Source organism: Ceratotherium simum, chromosome 26 (genome assembly GCF_057802395.1).
Source record: "Ceratotherium simum simum isolate JZ-2026a chromosome 26, ASM5780239v1, whole genome shotgun sequence".
In the NCBI taxonomy this organism is placed as follows: Eukaryota; Metazoa; Chordata; class Mammalia; order Perissodactyla; family Rhinocerotidae; genus Ceratotherium; species Ceratotherium simum.
In genome coordinates, this window is record NC_141925.1 from 41,044,962 (window position 1) to 41,058,489 (window position 13,528).

General features: G+C 48.1%; 1 long non-coding RNA gene across 2 annotated transcripts; it reads left to right on the forward strand.

Annotated features, from left to right (window-relative positions):
- Nucleotides 1-2,257: 2,257 nt before the first annotated feature.
- Nucleotides 2,258-8,747, forward strand: LOC147913681 (uncharacterized). Of its 2 annotated transcripts, XR_015548627.1 has the most exons (4): nucleotides 2,258-2,406; nucleotides 3,420-3,549; nucleotides 3,651-7,481; nucleotides 8,512-8,747. It is a non-coding gene; the product is annotated as an uncharacterized LOC147913681 (long non-coding RNA). The 2 variants fall into 2 exon arrangements; XR_015548626.1 differs by lacking the exon at nucleotides 8,512-8,747 and having other exon boundaries at nucleotides 2,263-2,406; nucleotides 3,651-8,505.
- Nucleotides 8,748-13,528: the final 4,781 nt, after the last annotated feature.

A 13,528-nucleotide genomic window follows, 5' to 3' on the forward strand; every position in this document is an offset into this window, starting at 1 on the left:
TTGTTTTAAAGTCTATTTTGTCTGATATGAGTACTGCTACCCCAGCTTTCTTTTCATTGCCATTTGTGTGGAGTATCTTTTTCCATCCCTTCACTTTCAGTTTGTGAGTGTCTTTAGGTCTGAAGTGTGTCTCTTGTATGCAGCATATATATGGGTCTTGTTTTTTTATCCAGTCAGCCACCCTATGCCTTTTAATTGGAGCATTTAGTCCATTGACGTTTAAAGTAGCTATTGATAAGTATGTACTTACTGCCATTTTTTAACTTTTTGTTCCTCAGTGTTTTAGTAGTCCTTCTCTGTTCCTTTCTTCTTCTATACAGAATTGATGGTCACTTTAGTTTGACCTCTGTCTGAAAGCTGTACTCTTTAACTCCCCTCCTCCCTCCTTTTATGTTTTTGATATCATATCTAACCTCTTTTTTGTGCATTTGTATCCATTACATTCTAATCATGGAAATAGATAATTTTTCCTATTTGTGGTCTTCTCTTTTCCCCTTAAATCAGTCCCGTTAACATTTCTTGTAGCACTGGTTTCTTGGTGACCAACTCCTTTAATTTTTGCTTATCTGGGAAAATTTTGATCTCTCCTTCCATTTTGAATGATAACCTTGCTGGGTAGAGTATTCTTGGCTGTAAGTTTTTTCCTTTTAGCACTTTAAATATATCGTGCCATTCTCTTCTAGCCTGTAAGGTTTCTGCTGAGAAGTCAGCTGATAGCCTTATGGGGTTTCCTTTGTATGTAACTTGACATTCTCTTGCGGCTTTTAGGATTCTCTCTTTAATTCTGGACAGTCTGATTATGATGTGTCTTGGTGTGGGCCTCTTTGGGTTTATCTTGTTTGGGGCTCTCTGTGCTTCCTGGTGTGTCTGTTTCCTTCCTTAGGTTAGGGAAGTTTTCATCTATTATTTCTTGAAATAGATTCTCTGCCCCCGTGTCTCGCTCTTCTCCTTCCGGGACACCTATAACACGGATGTTAGTGTGCTTGATGTTGTCCCAGAGGTCCCTTAGACTGTCCTCACTCTTTTTAATTCTTTTCTCTTTTAACTGTTCACCTTGGGTAATTTCTTCTAGTCTTTTGTCCAGCTCACAGATCCGTTCTTCTGTATCCTCTACTCTGCTTTTGAGTCCCTCTAATGAATTTTTCATTTCCAGTATTGTATTCTTCATTTCTGATTGGTTCTTTTTTATATCTTCCATTTCTTTGTTGACATTCTCACTGAGTTCATCTATTCTTCTCCCCAGATCAGTGAGCATCCTTAACACTCTTAGTTTGAACTCTCTGTCGGGTAGGTTGCTTATTTCTGTTTCACTTAGTTCCTTTTCTGGGGTTTTGTCCTGTTCCCTTACTTGGAATGTATTCTTTTGCCTCCTCATTTTGCCTCTTTCCCTGTGCTTGTGTCTATGTATTAGGTAGGTCAGCTACGTCTCCTGCTCTTGGATAGGTGATCTTATGTAAGTGATGCCTTAGGAGGCTTCCAGTGTGCTTCCCTCAGTTCTCAATGTTCCAGGGTTGACCCCTATGTGGGCTACGTGTGTCCTTCTGTTGTGGCCTGTTTGCTCTCCCTGTAGGTGCCCAGGGAGGCTGAGTTATGCTCCTGGCCAGCTCTTGTCATGCTCAGCTGCTTGTAGTTGTTGTGGGCCCTTCAGTCTCTTTATCAGGTGTGGGGAGCCCCAGCACAGTTGGCTGCAAGTTCTAATACCACATTTGTGTTGCAGTATTTCTTTTAAGTGAGTAGGCCCCCAGCATGGCAGGTTGTTAGGCTCAGGGCCTTACAATTGCTGTAAGCCTCTAGCCTGTTAGGTCTCTTGTCAGCTCTCTGAGGATTGCAGCTGGGTGGGGCTGGCCTCAGGCACAGGAGCACCCAATTGTTTCGGGCTTTGGAAGGTGGGGCAAACCTCCTATGTGGGTCTTTGAGAACCACAAGTCTTCTGCAGCTGACAAGCCCTGCCGCCCACAGGTCCACACACACAGTCAACACAGTCCTGCCCCATGTGAGCGCCCCGACCTCCCCAAGCAGACCCAGTCTCTCCACGGCGGGAGCCCCACACACTCTGCCACCGCCCCACACTCTCCACCCGCTCCTTGTGCACACCCTGCCCCGCTAAAGTCGGCTCAGTTGCCAGGCTGCAGAGAATCCAGTCACCAATCTATGCAGGCCCACAAGTTGCCTGAGGGCTTGTTGTTGGGTGGGGCCAGTCTCTAGGGTGGGCTGCCTGCCCTGGCTGAGCTGGATTAAATCGGTGCTCTAGCGGGTGGGGCAGACCCTGGGCTAGCAGGCCTCAGGGAGAACTCCAAAGGCGTCCGTGTCAGCACGCTCACACCAGGCCACAACAATGGCCGCCGCCAATGTCCCAGTCCCTGGAGAGGTCTCACCCCTCACCGAGATGCACTCAGGGCTTATTAGGTGAGTCTCTTGTCACCAAAGCACTGTGCACCTTTCTTTCTGGTGATTTTAGGATGCTTTCTGAAACAGGTGAGTTTGTGTGCGGGCCCTTTAAGAGCCAGTTTTAGTTTCTTTGTGAACCAGCTTTTCTGGGGGTACTCCGCAATGCTTTACTAGCAGACAAAGTCAGATATTATGCCGCTGGTCTCGATTTTGCTGGGTCCACAAAATGCCCACAGCGGGGGGCGCTCCCCGGCTCAGGGGCCCGCGCCTCCAGGGAGGCTGCAGACCTGTGGGCTGCTCCCAGAGGCCGTGAAGCTGGCGGCTTGTGAAGGCGGCGTTTTTCCTCTCCAGAAGGGAGTCTCTGCCTCTTCCACCTCAGTTAGGATTGTCCGTTGTTGCAGGAGTTCCTCTTATCCAGTTTTCAGTTCTGTCTCAGGAGTAATTTTTCCACGAGTAGTTGTAAATGGGCTGTGTCCGTGGGAGGAGGTGAGTTCCGAGTCTGCTTACGCCGCCATCTTGACTCCGCCTCTCCTGCATAAACCTCTTTGGATTGTTGATTTCAGGTTCGTTGGATAGATTCCCAGTAGTGGGATGGCTGAGTCATAGGGCATCTCTATTTTTAATTCTTTGAGGAATCTCCATACTGTTTTCCATAGAGGCTGCACCAGTTTGCATTCCCACCAGCTGTGTATGAGGGTTCCTGTTTCTCCACATCCTCTCCAACATTTGTTGTTTTTTGTCTTGGTGATTCTCCCCTGATGTTTTGAAACAAATTTCAGACCTCATATCATTTCACTGGTATTTCAGTAAATTATTTTAATGTCGTTATCACCTTGATATGCACTGAATTTTGCCTTCCCCTCAATTCAGTGTTGAAGCCCTAACCCCCAATGTGACTGTATTTGGAGATATGGCTTTTAGGAAGTAATTAAGGTTAAAGGAGGTCATAAGGGCAGGGCCAAAATCTGATAGGATTAGTAGTCTCATAAGAAGAAGAGACACCAGAAATCTCTCTCTCTCTCCATGCACAGAGGAAAGACCGTGTGAGAAGGCAGAGAGAAGGCAGCCGTTACAAGCCAGGAAGAGAGCTCTCACCAGAAACTGAATCTGCTGGCACCTTGATCATGGACTTCTAGACTGCAGAGCTGTGAGAGAATAAATGTGTGTGGTTTCAGCCACCCAGTCTGTGGTATTTCATTATGGCAGCCTGAGCTGACTAAAATACACACCTAAAATAATTCCTCTCTCTCTTTCTCTCTCAGCTCACTTGCTCTGGGGAAGCCAGCTGCCTTGTCTTGAGAAACTCAGATGGCTCTGTGGAGAGGCCCACTTGACAAAGAACCGAGGCCTCCATCCAACCGGGAACTGAGACCTGTCAACAACCATATAAGTGAACTTGGAAGTGGATTCTTCAGGCCCAGTCGAACCTTGAGATACTGGAGTCTGGGTCAACAGTTGACTGCAACCTGATAACCCTAGGCCAGAATCTCCCTGCTAAGCTCCTCTCGTAGAAACCATGTGATAACAAGTGTTTGTTGTTTTAAGCTGGTACGTTTGGGGGTGATTGGCTAGGCAGTAACAGGTAACTGATACAGGGGTTATGTATTTTAGATTTATTTTAATCTATAGGTTTCCCCTCCATCTCGCTCTCTTTGCAACTTATTTGGTGAAGAAACAAGATTGTTCGTCCTGGAAATGTGCTCACCATCTGGATTCTGCTGATTACACTCCAGGATGTTGCTCACCGTGTCCCTCTGTCCTGTCTGTGCTGTAGGCTGGCATTGGTCTCCCTGTGCTGTGCAGGACGGTAGCCGTTAGCCCCGTGTGTTTGTTGGGCACCTGGAATGTGGCTGGCACAACTGGAGAACCGAGCTTTTTATTTAGTTTAATTTGAATTAATTTAAATTTTAAAATGGATAATTGATTCAGTTACTGGAAAACTTTTGAGTATGTTCAGAACAACTTTTTCAGTTGTGAATCTTATAACTCTAAATATGAGTCAAGGGCCTGCCCAGTGGTGTAACAGGTAAGTTGGCGTGTCCTGCTTCCTCGGCCTGGGGTTCGCTGGTTTGGATCCTGGGCCCGGACCTACTCGCCACCATGCTGAGGCGGCATCCCATACAGAGGAGCTACAGCTCTACAACTGTGACACACAACTGTGTGCTGGGGCTTTGGGAACAAAAAAAAGAAAAAGAGGAAGATTGGCAGCAGATGTCAGTGCAGGGCCAATTTTCCTCAAAAAAAAAAACCCAAAAAAACAAGCGAAAAAAGAGATAAATATGTGTCAAATATTTCCAATGGATGTTTAGCATCTAAATTGAAATATGTTCTAAGCGTAAAATACAAACTGGATTTCAAAGACATAGTCCAAAAAGAAAGTATGTAGAATATCTCATTACTATTTTTATATTGATTACATATTGAAATAATATTTTGGACATATTGGGCCAAATAAAACATATTATTAAAATTAATTCCACCGGTTTCTTTTTACATTTTTAAAGTGGTTACTACTAGAAAAGTTTAAATTATAAAGTGGCTCACCTACGGGGCCGGCCCCGTGGCTTAGCGGTTGGGTGCGTGCGCTCCGCTGCCGGCGGCCCGGGTTCGGGTCCCGGGTGCGCACCGAGGCACCGCTCCTCCGGCCATGCTGAGGCCGTGTCCCACATGCAGCAACTGGAAGGATGTGCAGCTGTGACAGACAGCTATGTACTGGGGCTTTGGGGGAAAAATAAATAAATAAAATCTTTAAAGTGGCTCACCTTGAATGTCTTGCTGAGAGTCAGGTTGCATTTTTTTGGAAAGACTGTTTCATAGGTGGCGTGGCATTCTTCCATCAAAGGCTCAAATCTGGTTGTCTTGTTAAAATCTTGTCAGATATTGATGTTCAAGACTTAAATCCAATCCATTATTGGGGATTGCAAAATGGTGATATTCTTATTCTGTTTATTTATTTTATTTATTTTAAAGCTTCAGTGCATGGCTGTGTATCCTAGTTGTTAGTTTAGTAGTTCTCTGTGTGAGCCACCGCCACTGTATGACAACTGACAGACAGTTGGTGTGATTCCACACCCGGGCGCAGCGGTGAGAGCACTGAATCTTAACCACTAGATCATCAGGGCTGGCTCTTTTTTTTTTAACCAGCTGAAATATGCCTATAGAAGGAAACTTGTTCTCTTCTACTATGATTACCCTGAAGCATAGTTTGTGGAGGAAGGACAGGACAAATTGCTTAAAGTTTTCCCTTTATTTGCTTTTTTTTGTGTGTGAGGAAGATCAGCCCTGAGCTAACATCCATGCCAATCCTCCTCTTTTTGCTGAGGAAGAGGCTAACATCCGTGCCCATCTTCCTCCACTTTATATGGGACGCCACCACAGCATGGCCTGACAAGCGATGCGTCGGTGCCGCGTGGGATCTGAACCCCAGGCCGTCAGCAGCGAGCGCGCGCACTTAACCGCTACGCCACGGGGCCGGCCCCTCCCTTCATTTGTTAATTTTCAAAGTAATGAGTTGGTTCCTCAGCATCCTTCAATGGTGATTAAGTATTACTTTTAGAACCATTATGAACTCATGGATTTTAAACATGTTTAATGGGGTGTAATCCAATGCAGTTATTCTCCCTCTTGATGCTGTTTTGATAAATTGGTGTCTTAAAGAGACACAGAAGGGTCGTGATAGATCTTTAGGAAAAGCTACAAAGATGCAGAGGAGGGATGCCCTGGAGCAGCCTGGCAGGTTGGCAGGTCAAAAGAGGTGTCCTGGAAGTGAGACCTGAACTGAGTCTTAAAAATTCCCCTCCCGATGATAAAGAAGGGCAGGGTCCCTCTGGCGGGAGGGGCAGTCTGCGCAAAGCCCAGAGCTGAGAAACAGCCTGCTTTCAAGAACAAGCGGTTCTGGGTTGCATCCATCCTGTAGTCAGGGGCTGGCCAACCAGGGGAGAGTTTTAGGCAGGAGAGTGACAGGTTTGCCTTGTGAATAGAGGCAGCCCTCTGGTGGCCACATGGAGGATGGCAAGGAGGGAAGAAGCCCTGAGAGGAGGCAAGAAGCTGAGCCCATAAGGCTTCTTTAGCTCATATATTTGTAAGTCAGACTATTCCAGATCAGGAGGAGAAATTGCACAGTGTTGGGGCTTATTATCCCGCTACACGGGAGGAGAAATGGTACAGGGAAGCCCCTTAACGGCTCTGCACTATGGGGTCCAGGCCTCTTGAAAATAGAGTAGATCCTTCAGGACCGTTTAGTGATCAATCTCTGTGCACCTGGCTCATGTCCTTCCTCAAAGAGAAGATTCCATGGTGAATGCTTGTCACCACCCAACATGGAGCATCCTTTTTCTTTTTTTTTTTTTTTTCGGTGAGGAAGATTAGCCCTGAGCTAACATCTGTTGCCAGTCCTCCTCTCTTTTGCTGAGGAAGCTTGGCCCTGGGCTAATATCCATGCCCATCTTACTCTACTTTATATGTGGGGCGCCTGCCACAGCATGGCTTGATAAGCAGTGAGTATGTCTGCGCCTAGGATCCAAACCTGTGAACCCGGGGCTGCTGAAGAGGAGCGCACGAACTTAACCACTACACCACGGGGCCTGCCCCATGGAGCATCCTTTTTCTAATTTGCCCAAAGACCCACCTCTGGATGGATGCAGCCCCCAGGAACAAGCAGACAGTACTTTTGTGTAAATTTTTTAAAAGGTACCTATTGTGAGTTGAATTGTATCCTCCAAAAAGATGCATTGACGTCCTAACCCCTAGCACCTGTAAAAGTGACCTTATTTGAAAGTAAGTTCTCCGCAGATGTAATCAAGTTAAGATGAGGTCATACTTAATAAGGGTGGGCCCTAACCAAACATGACTGGTGTCCTATAAGAAGAGGGACATTTGGACACAGACACGGAAGGAGAAGGCCATGTGATAACAGAAGCAAAGATTAGGGTGATGCAGTTGTAAACCAAGGACTGATGGCCACCACCAGGAGCTAGAAGACAGAAGGAAGGATTTCTCTCGTACAGGTTTCAGAGGGAGCATGGCCCTGCTGACGCCTTGATTTTGGCCTCCAAACTGTGATATAACAAATTTTTGTTGTTTTACGTCACCAGGTGAGTGGTACTTTGTTACGGCAACCCTAGGAAGCTAATATGGCACCCTTTCTTCCCATGATGGATGCAGCCCCATGTCTGGCTCTGTGAAGGGAACCCTTCTTCATTCCCATCCCCAGCTGGGCATCCTAGCACAGAGCACAACCTGTGCTACGTGAGCCTTCCAAGGTTTACACCAAATAAGTGCTGAATACAGGGAGCCATGCTGTGCCTTGATGGTGGGAGTTCCAAGGATGCTGGGCAGAACTCTAGTTACGAAGCAGAGCCGAGTTAGAGACGGGTGGGAAGCTGGGTTGGGCTCTGTTTCTGGGCTACTTCAAATGCTGTGCTGAGGAGTTTCCACCCTCTAGCACTGAGGATCCAGTGACAGTGAGTAGGGACAGTGACATGATGACAACAGTGTTTTAGGAAGAGCAGCGTGACAGCATGAGAAAGCATTATATGGGAGATGAGAGGCAAGACCTCTGATCTCTGAGGAGGGGTCCCAGAGGGATGGGGGCATGGAGGAAGAGAAGAAGCTGACAACCACTCGGAAGTAAGACAGCAGAGGCCAGGAAATCTGACTGGGGTTCTGGAAGGCGGAGAGAGAGGAAGGAGGCAAAGGTGACTCTGGCATCTCCAGCCTGCAAATGGGGAATGGTAATTACCTCTGGGGGCAGCAGGCAGTTCAGGATACGGAGCTCACTGGATACGCAGATGCCGTGTGCTGCCTGCAGAAGGGTTGACTTTTCAGGGCCGGAGGGATGAGCAGGGGAGGAAGACCCACAGGGGCTAGAGCTCGGGAGGAAGGACCAGTAGAAGGACAAGAGAGGAGACTGCTGGGGTCCCAAAGCACGTTAGGGTCTGCATAGGTGGTGGCCAAATGGCACCAGGCACAGGGCTCAAGCCTGAGCCCTGCGGGATTCTCTGTCCAGGTCTGGAGCTTCCAGAACAACTGCCGTGGTGCCCTAACATCCCGCAGCCACGGCCTGCTGGGTCAACTCCTCTCCTGCTTCTGAAGTGCTGGCCTCTCTCCTCTTTCTCCAAAAAGGCTTCCAGAAGTTTCCCCCAGCTCCATCGAGGATGAGTGGGCACCCACCCAGGAGAGCAACCCAAGGGTGGAGAGTGGTGGCAAGCTGGAGGGTGACAGTTTTCCTCAACCTAAACACAAAGACATCTGTGCATCTGTCCCTGGAGCTTCAGTGCATCTCGTTCACTTCTCAGAAGAACCCAGTGCATGTTCAGTCCATGAAAATGCGAGCCGTGCCCTTGTGATCTGTGCTCTTGTCTGTGTTGTGTTTTAATAAAAACTTAAAAAAAAAAAAAACCTCTCTAAAGTAGTTGGTCCCATGTTACCAGGGGGAAACTGAGGCTTGGAAAGGTTAGATGACTTGGCCAAGGTCATGGTCAGTAGCTAGGATTCAAAGCCAGGTCTGTGGAGCTCAGAGACAGTGCTCTTCCCCCTCTGCCTGCACAGTGGCCCCTCCTCCCTGCTGCTCCCCTGCTGAGATGGCTCAGGGACCACTTAGGGTCCGCAAACCCAGCTTCTGGGTCAAGTCTCCCCTTGAAATAGGTGCCTTCCAACTCACTGTCCTATTTCTGTTCCCAGTAAATGGCCATTGTCACAGCACTGGAGTGGCTGTGCAGCATACTTTTCCTTGAGGACCTAGGACCTGGAGGGTGGAACAGGAAGGGACAGGACGCTGCTCTGAGGCCTGGGCTCCAGCTCCTCTTGCTTGGAGTCTTGATTCCTATTAGGGCCTGCAGTGTTGATCAGGGTCAGATCCTGACACCCATTAGCCAAGCTCAACCCATTGGCCAAGTTGAAGGTTGACTTTGGGGGATCTAGTTCCAAGTTGGACCCCATATCCTGAACAGATTGGTGGGAGGTGTGTGACATGGACCTGCCATCTGGACTCTCCACTCTTCTCCATACGAGGCTCCAGCCCCTCAGACCAAGTCTCACTCAAGACTAATGCCTAATGAGGGAGGGCTAGAAAGCCAGATAACAGGAGGAAATTGGGGACCAGAGGACCTGTACCCTCAGCGAGGTTGAGATCAGAGCATGGCAGCAGAGGTCACCTGGGGAGGCTCAGGAAAGGGTGGGAGGCGTGGCAGGGCCCCCTGAAGCCTATAGCTTCCTCCCAGTCTGGGCTGGTTTCTTGGGAAGGGTTGCACACTCAGAAGAAGGTTCATAGTAGGTGGGGGTTGCCTTTGGCCTGTCACAGTGGACAGGAAGGATTCCAAACCGGCATGATGCACAGGGAAGTAGTACTCACCTCGCTGAAGCGGACCCTGGAGGGATATTAATGGGGGACATACCTGTCATTGTCCAGCGGTGTCGTTTCCAGCTGCCTCTGTTACCGCCCAAGGCGGGGTCGTCTGCCCGCCACAAGACATGCCAATAGTCAAGAGGCAAGGAGGTAAGAGAGAAAGGACCTTTTATTACAGCTTGCTAGCAAGGGGGAAGATGGCCGACTAATGTCCAAAAGAACCATCTTACATAACAAAGACTACAGGCCAGTTATACACAGGGCTGATCTCCGGGTGGGGGCATCCATCCCATCTCTCTCTAGGTGGGGGCGGACATCTGGTCTTAGTTCCTGATAGTCCTTGGTTTTTCTGGACATGCATCAGAGACCGGAGCAACGCCCTATACCCTGGTCTTTCAGTTGTCCTTGATGACGGCTATCAGCAGACTCTCTGCCCGGGGTCATCACTTGCCAAAGGAGCTCAAGAGAACAAAGTTATCGACTTACAGCAGCTGGGAGGGGCCATAAAATCTACAGAGTACGTCTGGGTTAGTTAGTCAGAGGTCATTAAAAGCTACAATAGGATTTCTTTTCTACAATATGGCTTCCCTTACGTCAGCCTTTTGCTGAGCCAGTATCACCTGTGCCCTGAACAGTCTTTCCACCACCCTCAGCAGTTACAGCACATTCTACTTACCACACCCATCCCCCACCCACGTGTGGGCAGAAGTCTTTCTTCCAGGACAGAAGCCTGATCTTGACCTTCCTGTACCTTTCCGGTTCTTGCTGTGGCCTCTCATCCAACCAGGATATTTCCACATGGAGGATAATGGCCCCTGTGGATTCTTTCTCTCTCCACTCCGATCAGACCTGGCCCCTTTCCTGAGAAACTTGCCCAACTGGCTTCACAGGTACTGGGAGCACTTTCCCCCTTTTGAGCATATCTCTGTCTCCAGGGCCAACTCCATTTCCTCAACTGGACTTCCTGGCTTCTCCTCATCCTCTCCAGGCTCAGGCCAATCCCCCCACCTCCCCATTGAGTTCATTGGTCTTGGATTTCAGACAGGACCTAAGGGGAATGAAGGCCCTCCTCCCTCGCCCCTGAGTCTCACATAAAGATCCTATTCGTCACCTACCACCCAGCCCAACCCCACGGTCCCAGAGAGAGGCAACTGCCGCTAAGAGGAGGGAATGGGCTTCTGAGAGGAAGACCCACAGTGATCTAGTACTCACACACCCCCAGCTTTTGGTGGCCAGTTCTCTCTTGAAGTTGGTGCCTTTGCCCCACAGGGGAAGAATCCAGAGAAAAACACACATGATGCTAACGTTGATGTTCAGGCTGAAGCACGGAGATACAATAAATATGTCCTGCATCCCAAAAGGGACCAGACCAGACCACATGCAACATTTTCCAAGGAAATGGCTGAGAAGTGACTCTGGGGCCCCTCTCCCAGACAAGGATCAGAGTCTGGAGATGAGGGAGAGAGGAGGGAAGTGTAAACCCTGACAGTTTCTCTTCTCTTTTTGTAGTGCAAGTGTCTGACTCAAGCTTTGATTTCCGAGAGCCGTCCACTTCAAGGATGGCTATCTCATGGGCCCAGCCCGGTGGCGTAGCGGTTCGCGGTTCTTGCACTTTGCTTCGGAAGCCTGGGGTCATAGGTTCAGATCCCAGATGTGGACCGATGCACCGCTTGTCAGGCCATGCTGTGGCGGCATCCCATATAAAGTGGAGGAAGATGGGCACAGATGTTAAACCAGGGCCAGTCTTCCTCAGCAAAAAGAAGAGGATTGGCAGTGGATGTTAGCTTAGGGATAATCTTCCTCACCAAAAAAATTAAAAATAAAATAAAAAGTTTGAAAAAAAACCAAAGACGGCTATCTCAAATAAAGACATTGGCACCCACTAGACGAGGAGCCAGGCCACCTCCCCCGACAGATGCTCCTCTGTTTTAGAGATCTTGGCTGATTTCAATAACTGACCATTTGTACCTCTTGTTTTTTTCCTTCCCGTGCTTTAAATTTCAGCTCTTCTGTTTAAATTCACCAATAAAGAGTGAGCACATGAAACCCCAAGCCCCCACCCTCGACCCCAATAAAAGCAGAACTCACGCACTCTCTCTCTTTCTGCCCTTGACTTCACTGTGTGGCCCCAGGTGTGCTGTGTAATTTTCAGCTCCTATAAGTAACAAACCTTTATCTTTTCAAAGTTTTCTAGTGGTTATTGCTGAAGGGCATCTTGCAATCATGAAAGAACCACAAGGGCCAGTCCAACCACAACACTGGTTGTTGATAGGCTGAGACCAGCACAAAACAATTGGTGTAGTCAGCAGGATTGCAGGATTGCCCTTACAATTAACCAAGGGGAATGCCCTTTACCTATAACTTCTTACTAACCACCTAACTCAGGTGGACAGGAGCATTGTTTGCTGGGGGGTCTGTCACACTGCTACGTGCTTTCACATATTGTCTCTGTCATGCGTTGTCTGTGGTATCCAATCCAAAAGGTCATGGCTGCCATAATAATCCAACGATCTCCCCAGAGCAGCATGAACAAGACCCTATGGTCTAATGAGACCATTAGACCACCAATTATAAAGGCCTTAATTGACTATTAATGTGAGTGAGGGTCCTCCACACCTCAATACCAAGGACAGCTAAGGAGGGTGGATTGGATCACAAGGCTGTTGTCGCTGCCCAAGGAGAAGCTCTGGGCTAAAGGCACAAGAAAAAGATTCTCATAGGTGAGGAGGATGGGAGACCTCTTCCTGCGACCGCTGAGTTGGTGGGTTGCGCCTGGACTATGTGTTCTAACCTAGAAGAGTGAAATAGCCTTGCCACTGGAAATCAATGGCACCACCAGAGGGAAAATACAAAGTCACCACTTCCCTAACTACTGTCGCTCTTCTTCCCCTGACCAGATGGGATATTGTGGGTCCAATCCCTGGTGTGATTTTACCAAAAAAATTAATGGACAAATATAAATGTCCTGAACATCTGATACCAGTGCCTCCTAAGAACCCTGAGGAGGGGCACCAGCTCCTTGATAAACAAAAAACCCCATGGAAGCTTCCTGGGCGTTGCTCAGTGCCATGGCATACCAACATGTCAAGACTCTGGTATTTCACTCCAGAAGCCTAGGGGCTTTTCCCAAACACCCTGTGCATATCACGCTAGTCGAGGCAAACCCAATCCGGGAGAGGTCTCTTGGGACACTCTGGAAAGGAAAGGGGCCATCTACAGAGAGAGCTCACAGTGACATCCTCCAAAATTTTCCAGTAACAACACATAAGATTAAGGTAACAGGAGAAAATCAAGAGGTAGAAACTGAGATCAGAAACTATGTCTCAATTGAAATTCAAACTTTTCTTAAAGATTTTATGCAGCAGGAAGGAGAAAGGGGGACTAATTGGCTATTGAGAGTTTGTTTGTTTGTTTGAAATGGGCTCTGAATTGTTATTCATGGCTGCCAAAATATATCACTGGCTGGTATCTGGTATCTCTAAAGACCCTAAATTCCATAACTTTCTTTTTTTTTTTTTTTTATTCACCTCAAATGGACCCTTAACACATTCTCCGCAAGAGATTTTGTGTGTGTGGTGTATGAGGAAGATCAGCCCTGAGCTAACGTCCGTGCTAATCCTCCTCTTTTTTTGCTGAGGAAGACCGGCTCTGAGCTAACATCTATTGCCAATCCTCCTCCTTTTTTTTTTTTTTCTGCAAAGCCCCAGAGATAGTTGTATGTCATAGTTGCACATCCTTCTAGTTGCTGTATGTGGGACGCGGCCTCAGCATGGCTGGAGAAGCGGTGCGTCGGTG